The 20,582-nt window shown below is 36.2% G+C and overlaps 1 protein-coding gene across 5 annotated transcripts in view; it reads right to left on the bottom strand.

Moving 5' to 3' along the window:
- GMDS (GDP-mannose 4,6-dehydratase) overlaps positions 1 to 20,582 on the bottom strand; it is a 607,022-nt gene that overhangs the window by 110,536 nt on the left and 475,904 nt on the right. Inside the window, exon 10 of one of the 5 annotated variants that reach the window (XM_025041524.1) lies at positions 5,222 to 5,232. The exons of the other annotated variants lie outside the window; for them this stretch is intronic. The gene's annotated coding sequence lies outside the window, so the exon portion shown is untranslated. Of the gene's footprint in view, positions 1 to 5,221; positions 5,233 to 20,582 lie in introns of those variants that run through there. 5 annotated transcript variants of the gene reach the window in all.

Here is a 20,582-nt window from a genome sequence, read left to right as displayed (position 1 = left end):
TATTTGTGAGTCTGTTTTTGATTAGTTTGTTCTTTTTATTCCTTAGATTCCGCATATAAGTGAAATCATATAGTGTTTATCTTTCTCTATCTGATTTAAATACTGTCTAGGTCCATCAAAGCAATCTTTTTCCATCCCCTTCCTTTTAGTCCGTGTGTGTCTTTCAATCTGAAGTGAGCCTCTTGTAGACAGTATGTAGGGGTCTTGTTTTCTTATCCATTCATCCACTCTTTTAGTTGCAGCACTTAATTCTTTTCCATTTGAGGTATTTATTGATAGGAATGTAGTTGTTATCATTCTTTATTCCTGTTTTTGAAACATGGTTTCTTTTTTTTCTTAAAAAAGTCTCTCCGACATTTTCTGTAATACTGGCATGGTGGTGATAAATTCTTTCAGCTTTGCTGGAGAAAGTATTCTTGGTTGTAGATACTGGGTCTTCATCATGTTGAATATTTTGTGCCAAGCCCTTCTGTCCTGCATAGTTTCTTTTGAGAAATCAGCTACCAGTCATATGGATGTTCCCTTGTAGGTAACTATCTGCTTTTCAGATTCTTTCTTTGTATTTAACCTTTGCATTTTAATTATGAGCTGTCTTGGTGTGGGCCTATTTAGATCCCTGGTTTGGGGGGTTCTCTGAGCTTCCCGGGGTTTTATGTCCATTTCCTTCACCAGGTTAGGGAAGTTTTCCATCATTATTTTTTCAAATAGCTGTTCAACATCTTGTTTTCTTTCAGGTATGCTGATCAGATGGATATTTTGACCCATAATAGTATCCCATGTGCTCGTTATAGTCTTGGCATCTTTTTTTCTTGCCATTCTGATTGAGTGTCCTTGGATTTCCCATCCTCTAGATAGGGCATTTGATCCTCTTCTCTATTCACTTTGTTTATTACATTTAATATACTTTTCATCTCAGACAACTCGTTCTTCATTTCAAATTGGTTTTCTTTTATAATTTCCATTTCCATTTTTATGTTTTTACAAAATCTTTGTTGAAGTTTTCACTGAATTTATCTACACTTCCCAAAAGTTCATTGAGCATCTTTATAACCAGTATTTTGAACTCTGCGTCTGTTAGATTATGTCCATTATTTCTTGATCTCTGGATCTCATATAGTCTCTATTTTTTTGCCTTCCCATTTTGGCCTTTCTGTGTCTGTTCCATGTACTAAGCAAAGCTCCTAAGTCTCCCGGTCTTATTAGTGTGGATTTGTGAAGTAGGTGCCCAGTGGCACAGTCCTGAGAGGGGTTCAGCTGAAGCCCAAATTTAGCCCAAGCCTCTGCCCCTCTGGGGCCACCTGTTAAGATTTAGCAAGCAATCCACAGAAGCTGTGCTTATAGTTGCCTTAAAAGACCACATCAGAAATGGAGGCCAGCTGCCTCCAGTGTGAGTCTAGGCATTGCTCAGCAAGAAACACCTGACTCGCTAAGGATATACCTGGATGTGGCTTGGGTGGGGGCTCGGGTTGGAGTTTCAGGGAATCTTCCGGGCAGAGCGACCTCTGTTATCTAGTTTGATGAGCTCTTGGCTATGGCGGCACTGTGTCTGGACACTGGGAGGGAGGAGGGCTCAACAAGAAACAATGGATACTGCCAGCACTTTGAACAGAGCGAGTCTCCCCTCAGCTCTCACTCTGACAATGTCTCCCTGTAAGTCCCTGGTGCCCCTTGCGCCCAGCCGAATTGGCACTGGTGCTCAGAGCGAGCAGGGCCGACACTGGGAAAATCTGCTCACGGATGTGGCCCCTTTAAGAGGAGTCTGCATGTGCCGCAGCTTCCATCTCACTCAGCTGGTCGGGACCAGGCAGCCCCGTGTCCTCGCCCCATCCTACCTTCTGCCATTGCCAGGTGATTTCTTGTATTTTTCCCTAGTTGTATGGCTTGTTCATCTAGATCCCAGGTGATTTTTCCTTGCTGTTTGCTCCTTGTTTCCATCACAACTTTGATCTGGTTGCCAGAGGGATGAACAGAGTCTTTATCATCTACGCCATTTATTTCCCTCTTTATATATATTTTTTATGGGTTAAAAACCCCAAGTATCTTAGAAGTTATAAAATATAAAATAATAGTAGGGCTTAAATTTCCAGAAAGACAGAGGAGGGGACAAAGACAGAGAAGAAAGAAGGGCAGGAGGGAGTGGAAGAGATTCTCTTTCAATGGTAAGTTGACGCTTAGATGAAAAGTCCAAATCTCTTTGTTATGACTAAATGTTATGTATATACTTTTAAAGGCTTGGGTCTATTTATTTCTAGAAAGTTCTCATAGTACATTCAGGAATAGTCTTTCTATGCAGGCTTTCTCATAGCGAGTGATTTTCTAGCTCTAATGACAGATTCTAAGTGGTGATGACTGTGAGTTATATTTCCATCACTCGGTTGCACAGATGCAACTTGTTATGGGCATCAAAGAAACATGTATCAAGCTGTTAAGGTGGGAGTTAAAGCTATTAGGGAGCTCAGAGATAACTGATCTGAAAGCAGATGCACCTACGCACATTTAAAGGTATGAATCTTCCTAGAGGAAAAAAATGCAGAGCCTCGGTGACTTTCCTTCTCCTGACTTTCCCCCTAAGAACTCTTAGAAGTTCGTCATGGGAAAATCTGCTCATCAAAAGTGACTGATTGGCAGGAAGTGTTTTCCCATAATGCAAACTAACAGTCATAGGCTCAGCCACAGGGATACAGGATTCACACTTTAGAACCTCCATACAATGGCTTTCCTCTTTTTACAGTTCTCTTCAGGCTCTTCCTCAGGGTCCAGGGTCCAGAGAGCCCATCCACCAGAAAACAATTCCCAATTAGAGAAAGAATGTGCATGAAAACAAAATGTCTTGTTATGTGAGCTTGGAGAATTTTAGAAATTTGAGTTTCTTTTTAAATATATAATAATTGTTGCTCTTGTTTTTACTGAAAATATAGAGACAGTATCACAAACTATCATTTCCATTGGCTGAATATCTCTCCCCACCGAAACCCAAGTAGTAGATGGTGGATTTTACAGGGTTTGCAGGCTACTCTTACAACTCTCTTCTCAAAATTTAACAAGATTGACAGAAAATTTGTCAAGACAAGTATTTGTTTGGTTTATGCTACTATCATTTTAATTGTAGGAGACAAGTGTTTCCTTTTCATGTTACTTAGTAATAAATTGATGAGAAAGTGAAAGGCAAAACATAACACTGAAAAACAAAACAAGACAAAACAAAAAACAATGCAATCTCTGAATAAACAAACATACACCCTGTAATGTTCTTAGAAGAAAACATTTGTTGTCATGAGGGTGTTTTCTCAATAGTAATGACCAATTGGGAATTTAATTGACAAATATTATCTTAAATTTTAACAGGATTGCAGGTGATGTTGATCTGCTTCCCTGAATATCTTCTGATCCAAACTCGAATGTGCTATTTTCTGAAAAATTCAAAGCAAAAATTACTCAAATGATGTTGAAGACTTCAAGAGAAAATACCTGTGCCAATTCTAAATATATAGATGGCAACACATTTTTCAAATTTTTTTCAGTGAAAATTACAACAGATTTTCAAAAATAGTAGCAAATATGGGAGTGACAACAAATCTTAAAACAGCTAAAGCGAGAATATTCCAGATATTGACTGGTACGTCTAATATGAAAGGCATGTAAAGAGAAAGTCCAGAAGTTTAGAGAAAATATCACTTTCCTTTAAGAACATAAAACACAGCAGGTAAAAATGATGGGAGGGAAGAAAGTTTTCTGTCTTACTTGATGGCCTACTGTACTAATCAAGCTCTCTTTCACCCTCTATACCCAAGTGTTCACCAAATCCTGTTGATTCTTACTTCCTTGGGTTAGTCCATCCTCTCCAACTTCATGTCTTTGAAGTAAATTCAGGTCTTTATCATCCCTCCTTAGTAGCTTCCTGGGGTAGAAAGCATGGTGGTTTCTCTATAGCTGTCACCACCACATGAGAAGAAATAATGTCAAAGGAGTTCCTTATCACCTAGCCTGTGGAAATTAGGGTGACAATGGGCATTCTTAAAAAGACTTTCTGTACAAGCTGGCTTTTGGATATTTATTTGGGCTCAAGTGAGCAGGTATTATAGGGTACCTACTGGAGGACAGCTGTTGTCAGCACTGAGAACACACTGGTAAATGAGATGAACAATAGTCCTATCTCCTTCCTTTAAAGTGGCAGATTCTAAAGGACACGAAGTGCTCAAAGAACTAGAGGTGGTGCTACAGATTTGGGTTTGGGGAATATGCTTCTAGTGACAGACTGAAATCGCATATAGTGAAAATTATCCTTGGAAGATCCTTCAAATCTTTTGTTTATCAAAACTTAGGCTCTTGAATGCCTAAAAGCCAAGATTTAGCTTCTTTCGTTCTCTTTGCATTATGGTTGGGGCTTCCCTTTCCCAGAGGCATGCAAGCCTCAGTCTCATTTGGTAAGTTGTTTCTTCTGATGTGACTTCACTGTTTGTATGCAATCATCATATCACAAAGGTTTTTTAATTTTTTAAGGATATAAATAACGATAAAAAGTATAAAAGCAAAGGCCTTTTGATTTAGAAATACTCAGTTTAGATTCTGGCTTTACCACATCCTGAGAAACCTTTGGAGGGTACTTAAGTTCACTGTGCCTCAGTTTCCTTCTCAGTGAAACAGTACCCCCAGCTCTGGAATTAAATTGGATAGGTGTGCAGCTCATGGCATACCTTTGGGTTATGATGAACATGTTGTTTTTGTCTACCTAGCACAATTTTTGTCTTTCTTCTAGAAATAATATTCCCCTGTTGATAGAGATCCTGCTCCTCTCCCATTCAAACCATGGACTTCTGTGGGGCTGCCACGCACAGAATTCTCTCTACCAGACAATAGGAAAAGGCCCAGAAGCCTGCCCATATTCTGGCTTCAGTGATTGGTCTAGAGATGATCATAGGACACAAGGGGGCCAGTCAGAATCCTTCCTCAGGTTTTCTCTAAGGGGATAGCTTTCAAAAAAGATTCTATTCCTCTTTGACTATATTAGGCTGTGTCCCCAGAAATGCTATCAATGATGTCCTCTGCCATAGCGACATTCTGAGAGAATGAAGATGGCATTCCAAGAGCAATAGAGCCAAAAAGCAATGAGCCCTGATAGAGCTCCAGATCCTGGACCCAACTGTCCCTAAGGCTACTTTGAGTTCAGTTTCAGGCCCTTAAAAACAAAAGAACTCTGACTAGTACAAATGTTCATTCACTTTTCTCTCCTTCCTAATATAAATATTTTCATTATGCTTAAGGCTTTGTTTTATTAGCATGGATATGTCACACATTAAAAAAATTAGAATTTTTATATATCATCCTTCACAATTTTTGGAGCTTAACAAAACATTCCTAATCATAAAATGTCATGCTTAATTCCTAAGAAAACACAAACAAAAAATGTATCTATTTTTATAAAGTACCTCCACTATAGAGGATAATCATTTATTCTGAAGTGTATATTTCAATAAAAAACTTTGGAGGATTACTTAACAGCAATCTAAATTCTATATTAAAAACATGTAAAAAAAAAAAAACAAACAACACCCCTCAATCCCAATACAAACAATCTACAATTTTATGTCCACAAATAATATGGATAATTTCCTTGAAACATGAAATATCTTCTTTAAAAAATAAGAGGGCATAAAGATAATCTAGATCACTAAACTGCATTGCAAAGATTATTTAATACGTTCCTGCTTTTTATTTTTGTTCAATATTTTAACCCCAACATTGTATTTAAAATAAAAAAGACTATATTTTTGCCTTCCCATTCTTAATCTTCTCTAATTAATAACAGTTTCCTGAAAAACAAATTTATAAGTCAGGAAGCTAGGTAAAGAAGAGAAAATGTAGGTGAATTAAAAATGACTTATGTAAAGTGATTTTAATTAAAACTTTTGCTCTATATATTACAATTCTGAAATAAAATTACCTTAAAACTACTTCGAACAAAGATATTGGTTATGGATTTATGGATTTTCACTTATTGGGATTTAAGCAACGTCAAATGTTTTAAAATGCAAAATGTTATAGAAAATCATGTTAAATATTTTCAAAAAGATAAGCTTTTAGACATTCTCCATTTTCCAAAGTTATTTTGACAGATTGCTATTATAATTTTTGAAGTAAGCAAACTATAAATTAAATTGTTAGTTCATTTGAAAGAACTCAACTCATCAAGAACTGGTGGGATTGAGTATGTAATGATTACTGGATAAACCACAGTGTTCCTTAGGCTCTGAGGTGACTCATATTATCAAATCATAGTATCTCAGATTAGAGATAAGTTTAGTCATGTTTGGACCAGAAACAATTTCCAGAAACTTATACTTTGGAGATTCCAGTCTTCTTTCGGTCTATCTCCTTCAAAGAGAAAAGGGTAGGTTTGACTTGTTTTTAAATGTCTTCATCTCATCTGAGAGCATTTTTGAACTTATTAATGGCAGAAATGAAAAGTCCAGAGAACTCTTTTTAACCTCAATTTATCATATGATAAATTCAATTCAACTGGAATTAAATTCAACTAGCATTTAAATGATCTTATGAATACTGGGTATGGGAGGAATGGAAGGAAAAAAGGAAAAAAAGACTGAACCAGTTGCAGGTACTCACTGAACTGTTCTCATGGGAAACCCTAGAATTTTTAAGTCTTTACATTTTTAAGAAATTACTTCCCCCTGCCACCTCTGCAATCCCCCAGCTTTCCCCAGCTTCCCCAAATACTTTTTTACATTATTGATTCTGTCGATCTATTCATCAAACATCTGACTGTGCCGGGAGGAATGAAAGGTACAAAAAGAACCAGAACTAGATTTTGCCCTTAAGGAGATGACTGTCTTGTCTAGTAGGGAAGGTAAAAGTCACAGAAGACTAAACACAAGGTCGAAAGTGATAAGGAATTGGACTTGGTGATTGTCAAGGTTCATTTTAAACTTGAGGCTCTACAGTTCTCTCAGAATTTGCTACTCAAAGTGTGGTCCATGGACCAGTAGCATTGGCATTACCTGATATCTTGTTAGAAATTCAGAATCTCAGACCCTGCCTAGACCTACTCATTCCAAATCTGCATTTTAACAAGGTCCCTAGGTGATTCACAGAACACTACATTTGAGAACCTCAGCTCTACAGGAGAAAAGAGTCAGGAAAAGGTGTTATAATTCTGATAAGGGGCCAATTACTTCTCAGAAGGGGTCAGGTGTCAGAGACAAAGAGATGGTTCATTAGATCTGCAACCTTTAACTTATCAGGCACTGTTTTAGGTGCTTTACATATATTAACTCACTTAATCTTCACATCACCCCTGTGAGGTAGGAACTCTTAATACCCCTTTTACAGTTGGAAAAAGGAGACAGGATAAATAAGTTCCTTAGGAAACTGCAGAGCTGGGATTCAAACCTAGATGTGGCGCTGGGACTGTGCTTTTATGGCATACGACATTATGCCACACTGTGTACACATAAGGATGAATGTCTCAGGAATGGAATTGACCAAGTCATGAAATAAATTAAAACACTATAATTGGGAGAAAGAGGTATGCACTCCTGAAGGTCTAGAAAAGTATGTTTCCTCAAATTGTAATAAAACTATGAGTTAGTAAGGTACAATACTATCCTTGGCCTTCTAAGCTTTGCTCAGATCCTAGTGTGTTTTCTTTGCTCATTTCTGCCTGGCTTCCTACTGTGTAGACACTGTTCCCAAGTAGAACTCCTTGGCCCGGACAAAAGCTCACAGATGCAAGAGAGTTCTGAAGCTTAAGGAGCAGCTTTGGCCCTAGCACATGGAATTGCCTGTGGCCTCCCTGCTCTTCTTCCAGCTGAGATCGGTATGCTGATGCACAGAGCCCAAAGAAGATCCAGAGGAAGGAAATTGAAAAAAAATAAACAATAGAACATAACTTGCAGACAGCATTCACAAAGCCATCATGATTTTATTATCTGGCCCTGAGAAGGAATTTTATATTTTCAGACAAACTATGAAGAGTATGCATTGTAAATATTCTGTTCCCACAACTCCAGTGACATGACACAGAAAGACCTGAAACAGGTACTGGGCTCACAGGTGATAACTGCCACCATTGTGATACACTGCCACTCAGAAGACCCTCATTAAAGCAAAGTCTTTAGATAATTTAGAATGAACAGTATCTCACATCCATCTCTCTTTTCCAGAAGAATTTGGAAAAAGTTTTTGATTTTACCAAAATTTTATATATCACTCAAAGGCAATTTTTAATATACTACTAAAAGCTTGATTTGTGGTTTAGTCTGTTATCTCCTGAAATAGCATCCTAGCTTGTGAAAGACTTTGCTAGGTCAAAAAACAGGCATTTTGGCCATGGGAATATAGGACAGAAGAATGACTTGGTGACTGAAAACAACATTCTTCAAGATGGGAGAATGACCAAGTTTCATATACTTTTCAAAAGGCAGTTCAAAAGGCACTTGTCTGGGGATTCATTAGCAATACTACCTTATTTTTAAAAATTATCTGTAAAGTGACTTCTTATTAATGAAAACATATGTGTTCATTATACAAAATTTGGATACAGAGAAATATATTCAGTAGAATACTAAAAGTCACCCATAATTCCACCATGTAGAAACTGCCATTATTAAATTTTTAGTGTGTTTTTTTCTAATCTTTTATAGGCATAATTTTAGGAAATTCAATCATGTAAATGAGCTAAACTATATCCTGTTTTTTTGCCACTTAACATTGTCATAATGACATTTCATGTTATTCAACTTCCTCTTTAACATTATTTTTAATTGTAAAACAGTTGATCAAATTCACTTAAACATTTCTTGATGATGGACACTTAAGTTCTTTGTTTTCTATTCTTTTTATTTAAAAAGTCAACTATATTGAGGTATAATTTACAAGCAGAAAATGTATAAAAGTATATAGTTTGATGAGTTTTGAAAAATGTATGCACCACCACGATCAAGATATAAAGCATTTCTACCACTCCAGAAGATTCCCTGTCCTTTTTCCTGGTCACTCATGCCACACTCAGCCCCAGTCATGCTCATGCAACCACTGATTGGCTTTCTATAAGTACAAATTATTCTTTCCTGAAATATCATATAAGTAGCATTCTATAGTATGTACTCTTTTGTGGTTGACTTCTTTAATGAAGTGCAATGATTTTAAGATTGAATCATGTTGTTATGTGGGTCAGTAGTTTACTCCTTTTCATTATGAAATAGTATTCTGTTATATGAACAAACCACATTTGTTTATCCACTTACTAGTTCATTAAACTTTGAGGGAGGTAATGTTTTATTAGGAATAAAGCTGTAATTCTATTAATGCCTTAGTCTCTATATATACATATATATATATATGTATGTATGTGTGTGTATATATATATATGTGTGTGTATATATATATATATACACACACACATATATATATATATGTAAATGTCTAGTAAAATTGCTGGTCATGTGGCAAATATAAATGTGATTTTACAAGAAAGCCAAACTAATTTTTAAAGTGGTTGTAACATTTATATTTTCATCAGTAATGTATGAGAGTTCCAGTTGTTCCAACATGCTCATTAATACTTGGCGCTTTTGATCTTTTTCATTTGGCCATTCTAAAGGAAATGTAATGGTTATTACAATGGGTTAAAATGCGCATTTCCCAGATCTCAGTTACACTGAATGTCTTTATATCCATTCATCTTTTGATAGGAACATTTACTCCATTTACATTTGAAGTAATTATTGATAGGTATGTAGTTATTGCCATTTAATTATTTTGTAGTTCTCTGTTCCTTACTTATTTTTCTGCTTTCTGGTATGTTGATGACTTTCTGTAGTGTTGTTTGTTTAGATTCCTTTCTCTTTTTTTCTTGTATATATCTTGTAGATTTTTGGTTTGTGGTTACCATGTGCTTCATATATATTAAGCTATGTTTCTTCAGGCTATTTTAACTTGATAGTTGCTTAAGTTTGAACACATTCTAGAATCACTACCATTTTTTACTCACCCCCTCCACATTTATGTTTTTGTAATTATTTTTTACTTCTTCTGGATGTGTGTGTGTGTGTATCACTTAATTTACTGTTGTAATTACACATGATCTTCCTACTTTTGCCTTTTAACCTTAGTACTAACTTAAGTGTTGACTGATCCACTGCTTTTATTATGTGTTTGCTTTGGTCAGTGAGAATTTTTTTCTTTGCTATATTTGCTTATTCATATTTTTGATTTTCTTAAAGAAGTCCTTTTAATATTTCTTGTAATACTGTTTTGGTGGTGATGAGCTCCTTTAGCTTTTTCTTGTTTGGGAAGTTCTTTATCTCTCCTTCGATTCTAAATGGTAGCTTTGCTGGGTAGAATAATCTTGGTTGTAGGTCCTTGCTTTTCCTTACCATGAATATTTTGTGCCAAGTTCTTCTGGCCTGCAAAGCTTATGTTGAAAAATCAGCTGACAGTCTTATGGGAGCTCCCTTGTAGGTAATGAACCGCTTTTCTCTGACTGCTTTTTAAGGTTCTCTCTTTGTATTCAACCTTTGGCATTTTAATTATGATGTGTCTTGGTGTGGGCCTCTTTGGGTTCATCTTGTTTGGAACTCTCTGTTCCTCCTGGACTTGTATGTCTATTTCCTTCACTAGGTTAGGGAAGTTTTTCTATCATTATTTCTTCGAATAGGTTTTCAATTCTTTGCTTTCTCTTCTCCTTCTGGTACACCTATAATGTGAATATTATGCTTGATGTTGTCCCAGAGGCTCCTTAAATTATCCTCATTTTTTTGGATTCTTTTTTCTTATTGCTGTTCTGATTGGGTATCCTCCACTACTCCATTCTCTAAATTGCTGATTCGATCTCCTGCTTCATCTAATCTGCTGTTGATTCCATCGAATGTATTCTTCATTTCAGTTATGGTATTCATAATTACTGACTGTTTTTTTTTTTTATGTTTTCTATCTCCTTTCTTATGTTTCTTATATCTTTGTGTAAGTTCTTACAGAGATCATCTATTCTTCCCCTAAGTTCATTGAACATCCTTATAACCAGTATTTTGAATTCTGTATCTGGTATATTGCTTGCCTCCTTTTTGTTTAGTTCTTTTTCTGGGGTTTTGTCCTTTTCTTTCATTTGCGACATATTTCTTTGTTTCCTCATTTTGGCTGCCTCCTTGTGTTTATTTCTATGTATTAAGTAGATCTTCTATGACTCTCTGTCTTGGTAGACTCACCTTATGTAGCAGGTGTCCTGTGGAGCCCAGTGGTGCAGTCTCCCTGTTCACATGAATGAGATATTCCAGTGGCACCCCTTTTGTGTGTTGGGTGTACCTTCCTATTGTAGTTGAGCCTTGATTGCTGTTGGCACATCAGTGGGGGTACTGACCTTCAGGATGACTGTGTGGCTGTGACTACAGCAGACAAGTTGTTGTATGGGGGCTGAACCCATGGAGGGGGATTTGCTTTAACAGGGCTCTGGTGCAAGCTGAGTCCATCCTTTGGTTGTGTTGTTTGTGGCATTAGTTGGGTGGTTCTCTGGTATTGTGTGAAGCCAGCCAACAGTTGTGTTGTTCCTGGGGCCTTCTGGGAGGGGCTCCAATGTAGGCCAAGGTCAGCTGCTGCCTTTGCCTGGCCTAGGGCCACCTGATAGAAACTACTAAGTGATTTGCGATTGGTAGCTGCCTGTGCTGCGCTTGGAGGTGTTTGGGAAAGGTTATACTGTAAACAGCAGCTGGCTGTTACTCATGCTGCGGTTGGGGCTGCTTAGCAAGAAGTACAGGGCACGCTGAGGCCAGTCACTGCTTTTTGGGGGTTTATGGACCTTTGAGATTTTAAAAAAGTCTGCAGCATGGTCCTAGGCGGGCAGGTGTGAGGAAGAGCCACTAAAAGAGGTTCAGGCTGGGTAGGTGAACTGGGTGGGAAGGAATCTCAGAGAATCATCAGGGTGGGGTGAGAGTGGTTTTAGCCTGGTTAATGAAGACTCAGACTTGGCACTTGCCTGATGCTGCGCCTGCACCTGGGGTGAGGCAAGAGCTCAATAAAGGAACAATGTCACTTGCAGCACTTTAGTTCCAAAGAGAGTGGCCCCACCAACCCTTGCCCTGAAGCCAGACAATTCTGTTCCTCCCTTTATATTCCTGGCACTTTTCGAGCACTGTCACTTCTCTGGGGCTTAGGACGAGTATCTGTGAGCCTGTGCATGGGCCCTTTAAAAGGATGCCTTGGTCTACAGCATCCCTCTTTTTTACCTGGCTGGAGTTTGTACTGCCTTTCATAGCCAGATGTTGGGGGAACTCCTCTTTCTGGCACTGGTGTTCTGAGCTGGGGAGCCCAGATTGGGGCTGAGATCCCTTGCTCTTCAGTAGGGACCTCTACAGTTGAGATATCCCTCCAGATTCATAACCACTACATGTGGGTGTGGGACCAGCCCATTTCTCATCTCTGTCCCTTCTAGCAGTCTCAAAGTGGCTTTTTCTTTATATCTTTAGCTATAGGATTTCCATTCAGTTAGACTTCAGGTGGTTCTCCAAGGTGGTTTTTCTATAATTTAGTTGTAATTTTGATGTGGCTGTGAGAGGAGATGAGCCCAGCATTAACCTACTCCACCATCTTGACCAAAAGTCCTTAATAGTCACTTTCAAACAATAGAGATTTTTAATTGTGGTATTTTTTTGGTCTTTTTTTTTTTTTTAAATGGTTCTTGCTTTTAGTATACTAAGAGATCCTTGTCTTTGACTCAAATTGGTCTAAACATTCAATGCAAACATAATACACAAAACAAAAAGCCATAAAAATGATAAACCTACATGACAAAGTAAAATTTTTGCTATTTGAAAGGCACTACTAAGAAACTAAAAATGTAAATCATGGACTGAGAGAACATATTTGCAAAACATAAAAACTCTTTTAATTCAATAATTAGAAAACCACCTAAGAAATCTTTGCCTACCTCATGGGTACAAAGCTTTTCTACTTTGTTTTCATCTAACAGTTTTTTAGTTTTATCTCTTACATGTAGATCTATGACTCATTTCCATTAATTTTTGTGTGTGGTATGATTTATGGGCTGAGTCTCACTGTTATTTCTCCATATGATTGTTCATTATTCCAGCACCATTTGTTGAAAAGAAGTCTTAAAATCAGGGAGTAAATGTTCTCCAGCTTTGATCTCAGAATGATTCTAGTTCCATTTTAGAATCAACCTGTCAATTTCTTCCCTCAAAAAACCTATGATTTTGATTGGGATTGCACTGACTCTATCAATAGATTAATTTCAAGAGAATCAACATTTTAACAACATTCAGTCTTTCAATCCAAGAACATGGTATATTTCTCCATTTATTTAAGGCTTTGTTTGATTTCTTTCATCAATATCTTTTAGATTTTAGTGTACAAATCTTTCATATAGTTTATTAAATTCATCTCTAAGTATTTCATGTTTTTCTGATTCTATTGTAAGTGGTATTATGCTTTTTTAAGAAAACTCAATTTCCAATTGATCATTGGCAATACATAGAAATAAAATCAATTTTTATGTAAAACCTTGTATCTTGTGACACTGCTAAATCAATTTGCTAGTTTTAGTAACTTTTTTGGTAGATTACTTAGGTTTTCCATGTAATCCATCATGCTATCTGTGAATAAAGACAAACATACTTTTTCCATTCATTTACTTTTCTTTTTTATATTTGACTGAGAGTTTCAGGACAATGTTGAAAAGGAGTAATAAAATCAGACTTTCTTTTTTTCTTAATATGGTGAATTACATTGATTTTTAAATATTAAACCAATCTTACATTCCTAGGATAAATCCTACTTAGTCACGGTGTATCAACTATTTATATATTGATAGATTTAATTTGATAATGTTTTCTTAGTGATTTTTTGTTTCTATGTTCATGTGGAATACTAGTCTATGCATTTATTTTCTTTGTTTTTAGTACCAGGGTAATGCTGGCCTCATAAAATTAGGATGTATTCTCTCTTCTAAGAGTTTACAAGAAGGATATTATTTTCTTCCTTAAATGTTTGAAATACAATTTAACAGCTATAGAACTATTAAGATTTCTATTTTTTTTTTTTTTTGAGTCAGTTTTGGCAATTTGTCTTTCATGCAATTTGTCTATCCCCTCTAATTTAACAAAGTCATTGGTGAAAAGTTGTTTGTAATATTTCCTTATTATTTCTGTTAATGTCTGGAGGATCTATAATGTTCCTCCTTTTAATTCTAATAGATACCATTTGTGTCCTCTCTTTTTTTCCTAATCAGTCTGGATACAGGTTTATACAAGTTTTGGTTGTACTGATTTTCTCTACTGTTTTTCTGTTTCCTATTTCATCAGTGTCTATTTTTGTCTTTATTATTTACTTTTTTCTGTTTGCTTTGGGTTTAATTTGTTCTCCTTTTTCTATCTTCTTAAGATGAAAGCTTGGATAACTGGTTTGGTATCTTTCTTCTTTTTTTAATATCAGTATTCAAAGCCACAAATTTCTTTTAAAGCATTGCTTTAGCTGTATTCCACAAATTCTGGTATGCTGTTTTTATTTTCATTTAGTTCAAAATATATTTCAATTTACCTTGTAATTTCTTCTTTGACCTGTAAATTATTTAGAAGTGTGTTGTCTGGTTTCCAAATATTTAGGGACTTCTAATATTTTCCCATTATTGATTCCTAATTAAATTTAATTATATTCAGAAAAAAAATATTCTTGTAATTTTAATTCCTCAAAATTTATACAGACTTCTTTCATGGCACAGAATATGGTCTATCTTGGTGAATGTTTCATGTGCACTTGAAGGTGCATTCTGTTTTTGGCATGTTCTATAAATACTAATTAGGTCAAGTAGGATTATGAAGTCGTTCAGGACTTACATATCCTCGAAGATTTTCTTTCTACTTGTCTGTAAGTCACAAAGAAAGAATAGTTATAGTATCCAAATATGAAGTTTACTTGTCTATTTTAAACTGGTTCTATCAGTATTTTGAAATAACTATAACTGGGTGTATACATATTTAAAATTGTTATTTCTTCATGATGAACTGATCCCTTTAAAATTATGAAATATTTTTTTATTCCTTCTAATCATATGAAGTCTAATTTGTCTCATATAGTCACTCCAGCTTTCTTCTGATTAGTGTTTGCATGTTTGCTTTCTTCATCTTTTACTTTTAACCTATCTATGTGTTTATATTTAAAGTGTGTCTCTTATAGATAGCATATTGCTTTTTTTTAAAAATCAAGACTAATCATATCTCCCTTTTGGAGTATGTAGAGCATTTATAATGAATGTAATTATAAATAGTTACAATTTCTTTTCCATTTGTACCATCTTTTATTTTTTCCATTCCCTCTTTTCCTGTTTTCATTTAGATTGAGTACTTTTTAGGATTTCATTTTAACACCACTATTGGCTTACTGCTATTTTTTTGTTTTGCTTTTAGTAGTTTCTCTAGAGTTTAAAGTATGTACTTTAACTTATTGCAGTCTATCTTCAAATAATTTTACACAAATTCATACCTAGTATAGAATCTTATAAACAATATAATGGTGAAATGCTCTTATTCTGTCACCATATTTTATGCTTCTGTTGTCATATAATTTATTTTCATATGTATTAAAAACTTCACAATATAGCATTATTATATTTATTTCAACAATCGCCTTTAATTTTTTTAAATGAGGGAAAAAATCTAATATTTTCCTACACATTTACTATTTCTCTTGCTCTTCATTCCTCCATATAAAGCTTTAAACTATTATCATTTTCCTTCTAACAAAGGCTGGCAATGAACCATCTCAGCCTTTGTCCGTCTGAAAAAAGTCTTTAGTTCATCTCCATTTTTGAAACAGCTTCCCTAGATATAGAATTCTAGGGTGTGGGTTTTTTGTTTTTAGCAATTTAAAGATGTTTTCAGCAGTTTAAAGATGTTGCTCCTTTGTCTTCTACCTTGCACAGTTTTTGATAACAAAGATTCTTGCAATTGTTTCTCTGTAAATAATTCTCTTTCTCCTCTGGGTGCTTTTAAGATTTTCTCTTTAGCATTTATTTTTAGTAATTTGATTATGTACCCTGGTGGGATTTTTGTTGTTTATCATGCTTGGGATTTATTAAGTCTCTTGGGGATCTGTGATTTTATTGTTTTCATCAAATGTGGATAAATTTTGGCCATTCTTTTATTCTTTTTTTTTTTTTCTGTGCCTTCCCCCATTTCTCTCCCTGGAAGTCTAATTACACAAATGTTATTTATTTAATATTGACACATGGGTCATGGAGACTCTTATTTTTTTCTAGTCTTTTTCTTTGTGTGCTTCATCTTGTATCATTTCTATTATTATGCCTATAAGTTTGTTCGCTAGTCTTTTCTTCCGCATTATCTAATCTGCTCTCAATGCTAACAGTGAAATTTTCATTTCAGACATAATATTTCATCTCTAGGTCTTTTAAAGTATATACTTCCCTCTTTCACTATACCCATGTTTTTCTTAAAATACTTGAACATAAATATAATAGCTCTTTTAACATCCTGTGTGCTCATACTATCACCTTTATTATTCCCCAGTCTGTTTTTATTGATCGAGTTTTCTCTTTGTAATAGATGACATTTTCTTGCTTCTTGAGACTTCTACTAATTTGATTGAATGCTGAACATTCCGAATTTTATGTTATTAAGTCTAGATTTTACTGTCTTCTTTTGAAGAACATTGGGCTTTGTTATGCTGGAGACTGTTATTTGTGTCCAGTTCGATTCTTTTGAAGTTTGTATTTAAACTTTGAAAGCTTGAATCTAGAGTAGTCTTTACTCTAGGGATTTCCTCCAATATTGAATTCTGGAATCTGTATTGCATTCTCTGAGAGATGAACAAGGTCTCTCCATTATGGCTGGTTTGAAATTCAAACATGTCCCAGATGTGAGTAAGCTTTAAGCAACACTGAGTTTCCAGCTCCCAGGTAATTCTTTGAGCTTATGCAATTTTTTCTTACACATCTACATCTTATTATTCAATAAGGATTCGGTGGAGTCCTCAAAGCCTTTTTCTTTGTAGATCCCAACTTTCTAGTACTCTGTCCCACAACATTCAGATGCCTCAGACTCTTTGAATTCTGATCTTTTCCTCCTCAACTTAGGAACACAGTTGTTTTCTGCTTGAAGCTCTTACTCCATTTTCCATGGTCAAGACTGCAACCCCAGGAAGAAGAATAAGTTGATTGCGATGCTCACCTCATTTGTTTCTTTTCTACTAGGGATCATAGTCCTGCATTGTCTATGCAGAATCCTATTAGTGCAAACCCTATTGTGAAATGAGTATGTGAGGGATCTAGGTTATGCTCTCCTTATGAGAATCTAATGTCTGATGATCTGAGGTGGAGCTGAGGTGGTGATGCTAGCACTGGTTTAGCAGAGAGGTTTGATGGCAGAGAGACCACAAATTAATCAATTGCTTGCAGACCCATATCAAAACCCTATCAGTGAGTGGCAAGTGACAATTAAGCTGCATCTGGTGGCAGGTGTTAAGTCAGAATCTGACACTTATTTCAGTCTATGTGTGGCCTGCCCATTATTTTATTTAGCACTTCCATCACGTCTCATTCCCACACTGAGTATTTGTCTCAATCACTGTTTTGGTAAGCCCACAAGCTAACCCTAGCCAAAATGAGTAAAAAACAAACATCGCTGGAGAGCTTCTTTGAAAAGGGGGAAAGACCCCATGATGAGAGAGCAGAAGACTCTAAGACTACCATAAAAAGAAAGCTGCATTGAAAAGAAAACAAAGGTCCTACTTAAATTACAGGTTCATTATGGATTCACATTCTCCAAGCCCACTATGTATAATATGTGGCAACTGGCTATCCAAGGAAGCCATGAAACCTTCGAAACTGCTTCGCCTCATGGAGACCAGGTATCTTGCATTAAAAGACAAGCCTTAGGAGTTTTTTAAAAGAAAAAAACAAACATGAAGAACAGAAGCAACTATTGAAGGCCACCATTTCATCAAATGTGTCTGCACTGAGAGCATCATTCTTAGTGGCTAACCACATTGCTAAAAGCTAAGAAGCCCTTTACTATTTAGGAGAGGCTGCAATTTAGTAGGTGGCATGTGTTCTTCTTTCGGCCAGCACCGTAACCAGATGAATTGATGAAATAACAGAGGATATTGAGGCACAATTGTTAGAGAGGATTAATGAGTCACTGTGGCATGCAATCCAGGTTGACGAGTCTACCGATGTTGACAACAAGGCAACAATGCTTGTTTTTGTGCAATCTATTTTTCAGGAGGATGTGTATGAAGATAAGTTATGTGCACTTTTATTGCCAACCAAAACCACAGCTGCAGAACTATTCAAGTCTTCGAATAATTACATATCAGGAAAACTGAATTGGTCATTTTGTGTAGGTATATGCACAGATGGAGCGGCTGCCATGACTGGATGGCTTTCTGGTTTCACTACTCAGGTCAAAGAAGTTGCTTCTGAATGTCAGTCTATGCACTGTGTCATCCATAAGAAAATGCTGGCTAGCCGAAAAATGTCACCTAAACTTAACAACATTTTGCAGGATATAATTAAATTTTCAACCACATTAAAGTACATTCCCTTAACTGATGTCTGTTTGTGCAGCCCTGTGAGGAGTTGGATGCAGAGCACATACATCTTCTCTTATTCACGGAAGTGAGACAGCTTTCTAAAGGTAGATCATTGGCCAGAGTTTTTGAGTTTTGAGGGCCGCTCTAGAGATTTCTTTTAGAAAAACAAATAACGACTGGCAGCACATTTCGGTGACACAGAATGGGTCTCAAAACTTGCTTACCTGTGCGACATATTCAACCTGCTTAACGAACTCAATCTGTCACTTCAGGGGAGAATGACAACTATGTTCAAGTCAGCAGATAAAGTGCTGCATTCAAAGCCAAACTAGAATTGTGGAGGAGACAAGTGAACATTACTATTTTTGACACATTTCAAACATTAGCAAAGATTTTTAAAGAGACTGAGCCAGGGCCTTCTCTCTCCCAGCTGGTGCATGATCACGTATCTCAGCTTTCAAAAGAGTTTGAGCTTTACTTCCCAACCACAAAAGATCCCTGAACTGGAAAGGAATGGATCCACAACCAAATTGTGAATAAGCCGAGTTAATTAACTTTGTCCATGCTAGAAGAGGATCAACTGCTGGAGATCACAAATGAAGGTGGCCTTAAAAGTATGTTTGAGACAACTTCAAATCTCCATACATTCTGAATTAAAGTCAAGATGGACTATCCTGAGATTGCCACAAAAGCACTGAAAAGCCTGCTTCCGTTTCCAACACCCTGTCTTTGTGAAGCAGGGTTTTCTGCAGTGACAGCAACCAAAATGAGATTATGGAGTAGAATGGACATAAGTAATATACTTCAGGTGTCACCGTCTCCCATCACCCCCAGATGGGACCATCTAGTTGCAGGAAAACAAGCTTGGGGCTCCCACTGATTCTGCATTATGGTGAGTTGTATAATTATTTTATTCCATATTACAATATAATAATAATAGAAATAAAGTGCACAATGAATATAATGTGCTTGAAGCATCCTGACACCACCCCATCCCCCACCTTTGGTCCGTGGGAAAACTGCCTTCCATGAACCGTGGTGCCAAAAGGTTGGGGACTCTGATCTAGAAGGAAAAGAAAATCTGAACAGACCAATAACTACTAATAAAATCAAATCAGTAATCGAAACTCCCAACATACTAAAGTGCTGGACCAGATGGCTTCACAGGTGACTTTTATCAAACATTCAAAGAAAAATTAACTATCCTTTTCAAACCTTTCATTTATGATAAAAACTCTCAGCAAAGTAAGAATATAGAGAACATACCTCAACGTCATAAAGGCCATATATGACAAAGCCACAGCTAATATCATACTTAACAATGAGAAGCTAAAAGTATATTCCTTAAAATCAGAATGGCTATCATCAATAAATCAGCTAACAACAAGTGTTGGCAACGATGTGGAGAAATGGGAACCCTTGTGCACTGCTGAAGAGATTGCAAATTGGTACAACATGGAGGTTCCTCAAAAAATTAAAAATAGAACCACCATAAGACCCAGCAATTCCACTTCTGGGTATTTATCCGAAGACATCTAAAACACTAATTCAAAAGATATATGCACCACTATGTTCACTGCAGCATTTTCTAGAATAGCCAAGATATGGAAGTAACCTAAGTATCCATCGATGGATGACCGGATAAAGAAGAATTGGTATATATATGCAAGGAAATATTAAAAAAACAATGAAATCTTACCATTTGCGATAATATGGATAAACCTCGAGAGTATTATGCTAAGTGAAGTAAGACAGAGAAAGACAATACCATCTACTTTCACTTACACATGGAATCTAAAAAAACAAAATAGACAAACAAGACAGAAACAAACTCATAGATACAGAGATCAAACTGATGGCTGCCACATGGGAGGGAGATAAAGGGGCTGGGTGAAAAAGGTGAAATGATTAACAAGTTCAAATTGGCAGTTGCAAAGTCATCACGGGGATATAAAGTAAAGTATAGGGAACGTAGACAATAATATTGTAACCACTATATATGGTGTCAGGTG

Source organism: Pteropus alecto, unplaced genomic scaffold (genome assembly GCF_000325575.1).
Source record: "Pteropus alecto unplaced genomic scaffold, ASM32557v1 scaffold389, whole genome shotgun sequence".
In the NCBI taxonomy this organism is placed as follows: domain Eukaryota; kingdom Metazoa; phylum Chordata; class Mammalia; order Chiroptera; family Pteropodidae; genus Pteropus; species Pteropus alecto.
This window is presented reverse-complemented; position numbering and strand designations above follow the sequence as displayed.